This window comes from Clupea harengus, chromosome 17 (assembly GCF_900700415.2).
Source record: "Clupea harengus chromosome 17, Ch_v2.0.2, whole genome shotgun sequence".
Taxonomy (NCBI): domain Eukaryota; kingdom Metazoa; phylum Chordata; class Actinopteri; order Clupeiformes; family Clupeidae; genus Clupea; species Clupea harengus.
Window position 1 is genome coordinate 19,744,436 of NC_045168.1, and position 7,887 is coordinate 19,752,322.

Genomic DNA, 7,887 nt, shown 5'->3' on the forward strand with positions numbered 1-7,887 from the left:
ACGCAGGAGCATTATGGGGTGCCTGTCAGCCGAGAGATCCAATCACAGGGGCTGCCATTTCACCAGAGCTCAAGCATTTAACCTCGACATGATCAGGGCACACACAGCCAAGCATGGCATTAGCGGCCAACTGGTGTACATGCCTGCAGAAACACACAGTGCCACACAGATCCACATATGTCCACAAGTGCCACACAGATCCCTACAGATCTCACAGTGTTCTGGCAAGGCTGGGATTCACTCCACCCCACAGAAGAAGGACAGAATGAGGGTGTGGGGTGGGTGTGTTGGGAGTGTGAAGATGACAGCCCGTGACTGGTGTGAGTGTGTGTGTTAGTGTGTGTGTCTGTGTCTGAGTTACCAATAAAACACCTTCACTTTAGGTTAACTTTAGTGTGTATGTGCTGTTTGTGTGTGTGTGTGCGTGTGTAGGGACATGGCTGTTTGCTCAGCAGCCTGACACGGCCCCTCCTCGCTCCACCTCCATTAGGTGCCCAAGCTGACGGAGCTCCAAAACACTCCGGCACAGACAGCCCCTCTGCCCCCCCCCGACTGCCAGCCAGGCATCGCCTCGGAGTCCTGCATATGGGGCTCCATCGGTAAGTCTGCGTGACAGACAGGCACGCTCAGAGTCCCAAACAGGTGTGAATTTGCACCGCTACGAGGACTCTGTCCAGGCATCGAGTGAGGGACAGACTGGCTCAGAGGATGCCAAAACACTCCCCCAGTTTGAAGTTAATCGAATCGACTACAATTGAAGAATTTCGTGACAAAGGGACAATTAGGAACAAAATTGCCCCCCATCTTCCTGGGCGATGACAGACTAAAAACACCTTCTCTCTTCTCCTCTTCTCTTCTCCCCTTAGGGTGATTCAGCCTCTCTCTCAGATAGGCGCACACTCACACACACACAAGTGCACACACACCGTCAGCACGAACAGCTATGCAGCATTTTGATCATAAAAAATTCCAAGCAGCTGTAGAATGTTTACACACAAATAGCACACACACACACAATACACACCAAACTGTGCCAAAATGAATCTTTTTGCCCAGACCATCCCGTCTACACCGTCTGTCCTAAGGCTTCTCCACATACATTACTGAATAAAGCAGGAGCCAGGAAAACAGCCGAGAGAAAATAAAATGAAAACGAGAGATAGAGGAGGAGAGAGACAGAGAAAGAGAGAGAGACAGAGAAAGAGAGGGAGGGCAAGAGTATCTCACTGCCACAGCCACCTCCAGCTGATGAAAAGATAACACGAGCTAACCACCAATGGAATAAACAAGCATCGGCTTCGCTCGCCACCGATTCGTGCCGTTGGCCGTCTCCTGCCAGCTGCCCACACTCTGCTGCTTCTGCGGCTAAAGTCCCGGCTCTGCGAGGACCGCCGGCGCACTCTCCAGGAGAGCGGAGAGTTTGGCGTGCGGAGACGGGAGGGAGAGAGAGAGAGGGAGGGACAGAGAGAGAGAGGCACAGAGAGAGAGAGGGAGGGAAGGACGATCCCCCCCCACTCTCCATCTCTGTCTCGCTCCGGATCAGAGGAGCAGGCAGCGGTCCCTGTGCCACTATCGCATCACATCTGTCCGTATCGCAGCGATCACCGCACGAGCACAGAGCACAGAGCAGCTTCTATATCACAGAAAGCCATGCCACACACACACACACACACACACACACACACACACACACACACACACACACACACACACACACACACACACACACACACACACACAGACACTCCTGCGGTCTGACCGTAACTCCACTCTGCAGTGAGGAGTGACTTTCTCAGCAGCCAGGGACCTCTCCACCAGCAGGAGCCGGTGTGCAGGTTTCCCTAATTAATCTCACCTGCTTCTCCTCCTCCTCCCTAAATCCTTGTCTTTCTTTCTCTTTCTCACCCACCACTGCCTCTTCTCTCCTCCATCCACACTTCTTTCTGGTCCATCTTATCCCTTTCGCTCCTGCCTCAAGCACTTTCTTTTTTTACCCCTCTCATCTCTGCAATCTTTCCCTTTCTCTGACACTTTCACTCCGCAGTCTCTCTTTTCTTTCTATAAACTGATACTCACTCTTTTTTCCTCTCCTCTCCCACACACTCTCACACATACACTCACTCACTCAAGCGGGATCCAAGGTTTCTCCTTAGCAAGAAGCACACAGCTGAAACAGCCGTAAACAGAGGCAGCAGTGTTGTAGCGGTGGAGAAGAAGAAGAAGAAGAAGAACAAGACGAAGATGAAGAAGAAGAAGAAGGAGAAAAAGAGGAGTAAATCCCTCATGATACTGCACCTGGTGTTTGTCCTCCGTGAAGTGTGCACCCTCAGTAGAGTGTGTGTCCAAGCGGTCCGTGGCTCACACACCATTTTTTTCTCTCCCCACTACTCCCAGCTCTCGGAGAGTGCTTGCTTTGCCGCGCAGACAGCGAGCGCGAATGGGTGCGTGTGTGTGTGTGTGTGAGGGAGAGTGTGCGCGCGTGTGGCGGGTGAGCCTGTATGTGTGTGTGTGAGTATGTGAGTAAATCCTGCCTGGCTGCTGTTGCGGCTCAGAGAGGGGGAGAGCTGTGATTGGCCAGATTCGTGCTCTCAGAATGTCTGTCATGCAAGCACCTCCCTCTCTCCCTCCTTCTCTCTCTCTCATCCTCTCGCTCTCACTCTGACCATTTATCTCCTCTATGTTCTCTCTGTGTTTTCTTTTTCCGTCTAGACTATTTTATGTTCCCTCTTTTCTTCCTCTTTATTCTCATTTGGTTATTTCTCCATCTCTCTCTTTCTCCATCTGTTTAATATCTCTTATTTGCATACATTAACCAACTCTCCCTTCCTCCCTGCTTTATTCTCTATGTCCATCTGATTTTAAAAGCAAAACTCTGGCTCGATTTATATCTTTCTTCTGCTTTCAAAATCCCTCACCACTCTCCCTCTCTAACCCACCCTTCTATTCACCTTTCGGTCTACCCTTCTCTCTGCCCTCGCTCCTGCTCTCCCTCCTCCTTCCATCTCTCTCTCTCTCTCTCTCTAAGGTACGCTGGGGCCCAGCGGCGAATCCTGACTCTGTATTCAGCTTGGCCAACTCTCTGGGGCTCTAGAGCGAACCATAATGAATAATGAAGAAAAGATGAAAAGAGAGGGAGAGATAGAGAGAGAGAGAGAGAGAGAGAGAGAGAGAGAGAGAGAGAGCACGACGTAGCAGTCAGTCCGTGGGTAAATGAAGGGGGAGCCCATCCAAGAGTCCATCAATTTGGACGAAAGGAGAGGATAGGAAGAGAGAATTGGGGAAAAAAGGGTGAAGTAGACAACAGGGGAGGTGAGGGGAGAGAGGATGGCAGTCAAGGCAAACATCTAGAAACGTGTAGGTTAGGAACAAGCTGAGAGACAATGAGCCAGAAAGACAGGGAGGGTGGATGATGGAGCAAATGAGAAGGGGGGAGGGGGACAAAGAGGACATTGAAAGACAAGGTGAACAGGGGCCCATCACAGACTGACTCCTTGACTTATGGATCCTGCCTAATTTATCATCCAGCTCCAGTTCTCTCAGAGCAGTGAGAACCATGTGGAACCTTTCTATGCACTCAGCCTGGATCTGGCCTTAAGGGCTGCCTCTGCCCAGACACACTGCTCTGCTCTACTTTGCTCCTCGTAGTCAACCGCAAACTATTTACACTCCAATGAGATATGTAGATATAACGGATGCATTCTACAGCCTTACAGATTGCTAATCTTGGCTATAGTTATATCTTTATGGCAATGTATAGGCCGTCAACCTTGTGAACCTAAAACTTTGGCATTGAAAAAAACAAAAACGGCATTGATAAAGAAAAGGCAAACTGAAAAAATCTAACATTGGCGCTGAAACACTTGGGATAAGAAATACAATATTTGTCATAGATCCAGTGGGCAACGCATCTCTGAATGTGGGCGTGGTCGGACATGTGGACAGTGGAATTCTCAACCACAAAGAATCTGCATCAATATAAAAACACCTGATGAGAAACTACCATACCTAGCCCAACTGGACACTTAATGATGGATTAGTGAACCGACATTGTGTATACGTAATTTGCCTTAATTGTATGCTAAATGCCCTTTACCTTTCTATCTACCGTTAGCTTGTTATAAACTAGCTTACGTTATGAAGCAAAGCCTTAACTGGAGTATGGATACTTTTCTGGCATTATACCTGGCCACGTCAAAACGGTAAAAAAAAACAAGACATTAGTTAGCGATAGTTTAAAGCATATTAATGACAGTGTTTCAGTACACGTTTAATTTACAATAGCTAGATCGATAACTACGTCATTAAGTCATCATCTTTATTAGCTAGTTATCGCTAACTACTTGCTGGACGGGGTAACATTAGTTTGTTTACTAGAGCCAACAGTCGCTACGGAAAGAAAAGTCATGATTTTAACCCACAGTGCCATCGACGTTGGCACAAGTCGTTGAAGATGGTAAAAATGTGTTGGTTTTAATGTGAGGCTCAAGAAATAGAACCGTGTTCTAGAACTTTGGCGTGGACGCGGGCCAGTGGGTGTTGCCCCGTTAAAAATAAATTCTAAACTCAAGCGTCTATATTGTATGCCAACTATATTTGCGAAGATATCTGAATCATAGTCACGTAGACAGACACGACTCTGATCAGAATTATATATTGCCAGATCCTAAGATAAGTTGCGTCTATTGGTTTGCCAACTGGACAGTGTATGGATTCTCCATCCCGCACAGATGTAGCCTAGGAACTATAGAACGACGTTCAAGACTATATAATAAAAGTATACTTGTAGTATAATGTATATCACCAAATTTCACGTGAAAGTAATCAGGGAAGATACTGGTGCAGTTAACCAGGCACCACACCAGAAACACGGTAAACAAGGCTAGTTACCTCGTAAAGTAGTCTCAGCCAGTAATAAGCTAACGTCAGTGTGCTATCATAACATTATCTAGCTGGATGGGTTAAAGAGATTGGGATATTTAGGATGAAATTAGTGCTTTTTTCTTCTTTTTTTTTTTACCAAGGATACACAATATATGGCCATTAATTCATCCTGAAAGTATCCGGTTTGGCTAGGTATTGTAGTTTCAAGTTTACATTTATTGATGAAAATTCTTCTTAATGGATGAGAAGTGCCATTTTCCATGTTCTGCAATTCCCACGTTCAAAGATGTGTTACCCACTGGATTTATGCCAATAATGTATTTCTTGTCCCTCCTATCAAACTCCTCCACGTCAAAACAGAGAGTACATTGACATTGAAATGAGTAAAAAAAAATCCTGCACTGAAAAAGGCTGTTCAGAAAAAAGACATCAAAACATCTTTTCCGTTTTTTAGTAAAACATTTTTTTTTACCAATAGCAATTTTTTTTTCAATGCCAAAGTCTCTGTTTTACTTCCATTGAACCTCGTGGTATTTTTTTTAATTTAACTCAGGGAATGCTTCTCTGACTGCACTGAGGATATGGAAAGAGTTCAATTTAGAAGCTCAACATTCTCTGTAAGAATCTGTAAAAACAAAATTCTCTTTCAAGGACAGGAGAGAATAGGCCTGGATCCCTATAACTGGCTTACATATTCATTCCAGCCTACAGGTTTCCTTCATTCAGCAATTAACAAGTCAATGAGCACCTTGGATAATTAAATGGATTTGAAAAGGAAGCATTCAGCCTGGGGGCATTTGAAGGAGATGGTACTGGTGCAATTACGTATAGGAACACATTTTACAGAGGAGAACACATCACATGTTGTTTCCAAAGTTTCTTTCTCTGCAATACTTGAACAATACGTCAGATCATCATTTCACCTTTGTTAAAAAGGTTAAATTATAAGAGATAGCGGTCCATTTCCTTTCACTAAAATGTTCACTATCAGAAAGAGCAGTAATTTCCAATATATGTGAAGGCAGCTATGTTAGCTATTTTAACTGTTGTGTTTGTATCATGTTCAGTTGCTAGTTGGATAAAAAAATTACAATGCAGACAAGCATGGCTATTATTCCCTGAACAGTCTGGGTGTATCTGAGGCCGCAGTGCTCAACCAGAGTAGGAGATGGGACTATTTTGTTGTACAACGTGCAGTGAATAACACACGCACACACTCACACACACACAATATTGAACAGAGCGCTGTGTGTCCTCTCCCTTCCTCCCGATAGTGTTTCAGTGACACACTCCAGTCCCCGTGGAAACACTAAGCGGTGGCAAGTCACAGACAACACCATGCCACTGGAGATCCAAGTGCAAAGAGGTCCCAAGCAATCACACGGCTTCTATTGTGTGTGTGTGTGTGTGTGTGTGTGTTTGTGTGTGAAATGTGCATGTTTCGGTGTGTTCTATGACATGTGAAGTGCCCGAAAGGGAGCTGACCTCTCGACATACTCCGTTATCAAGATGCTGATTGATGCCTTGCGGATCGATTCACCTTCATTTGAATGTGTGGGCACACTCGCATGCATGCAGACACACACACACGTACACTGAAATACCCTGTGAACCCTACCTTTAACCAGTCATTGAGGTCTGACACACACAATCGAACACACTTCAATCAGTCATGAATCGCCCTGAAAGGAAGACCATTAAATCCCATGTTAGGATGTTGCTCTTAAAATGGCCTCTCGTGCTTGGAGGCTCGGAGAAACACAGACAAGGATGGAAAAACAGAATAGGATTGGAGGGGTGGAAGTGTGAATCAGTTACAGTCTCTCTCTATCTCTCTCTCTCTCTCCCTCTCTCTCTCTCTTTCTCTCCCTTTCTCTCCTTTTCTCTGTCTCTCTTGGTGACAATGGCATGGCTTTGAGCAAAGAGCAAATAGTCCTAATTGACAATTTGTATGACTGACTATAGTGCCTATCTATCTATACGTATCTATCTGTATAGCTGTGTCCAGCTGTTTGTCCACTTGAGACATATGGCCTTGAAGATAAGCTGTTGCCCCTTGGACCTCTTTCAACCACATAGCTTCAAACATACTTACAATTATGCACACATTGAGCATCAGTGTTCTCTCCGGGGTCTAGTGTGTGTGTGTGTGTGTGTGTGTGTGTGTGTGCTCACAGAAGGTGATATTGATGATTCATATTGAAGGCTTAGTGTAAAAAGAGGATGGCGGTGCGTGTTAGCACTGTAGCATACTGCAAGCAGATCAGGAAGACATATGTCAAGGCCCTGTATGCCACACAAACACATTGCATACAGATTTAGCATATTAGGGACAAAACAATTCACCATTGTTTGACTAATTTTGGGCATCTGTCTCTCTCCCCATCTCTGTGTATGTGTGTGTGTCTATGTGTGTGAGAGAGAGAGAAAGAGAGAAATCTAGAATGAGAATACAAATGAAAAAAATGAGTGAATAGGCAGATTGAAACACAGAGATGTAAAGACAGACAGACAGACAGATACTGTAGATAGATAGATAGATAGATAGATAGCTAGATACTGTAGACAGATAGATAAATACTGTAGATAGATAAATAGATAGATAGATACTGTAGATAGATAGATAGATATATACTGCAGATAGATAGATAGTCTGTGTGACAGCTTCACAGCAGTCAGAAGATGAGTGCTGAGTTTGTGCAGAAGGGACACACTGTCATGACGACTCATCTGCTTCAAATGTCTGCATACAACACCTTTCACTTAACAGTCAGTCCCCATCAGCACTGGGCAAACACACTCAACGTCACGGCTATGGATCCAGACATTACTCCTGGGCCAGTAGATATTTACCATAGTCTTCTATATGTCTCTCTCTCTTTCTCATCTCCTTTCTCTCTCTCTCTCTTTCTCTCTTTCTCATACACACACACATATGTCTGGGGCTAAACCTACTGCCAGAGAGGCAAGGACTACATTGAAGTAGTCTTGACACACACACACACA

At 45.1% G+C, this 7,887-nt stretch overlaps 1 protein-coding gene across 1 annotated transcript in view; it reads right to left on the reverse strand.

Annotated features, from left to right (window-relative positions):
• LOC116224347 (cadherin-18-like) overlaps positions 1–2,609 on the reverse strand; it is a 77,403-nt gene extending 74,794 nt beyond the window's left edge. Inside the window, exon 1 of the mRNA XM_031583654.2 lies at positions 2,296–2,609. The gene's annotated coding sequence lies outside the window, so the exon portion shown is untranslated. The remainder of the gene's footprint in view (positions 1–2,295) is intronic.
• Positions 2,610–7,887: the final 5,278 nt, after the last annotated feature.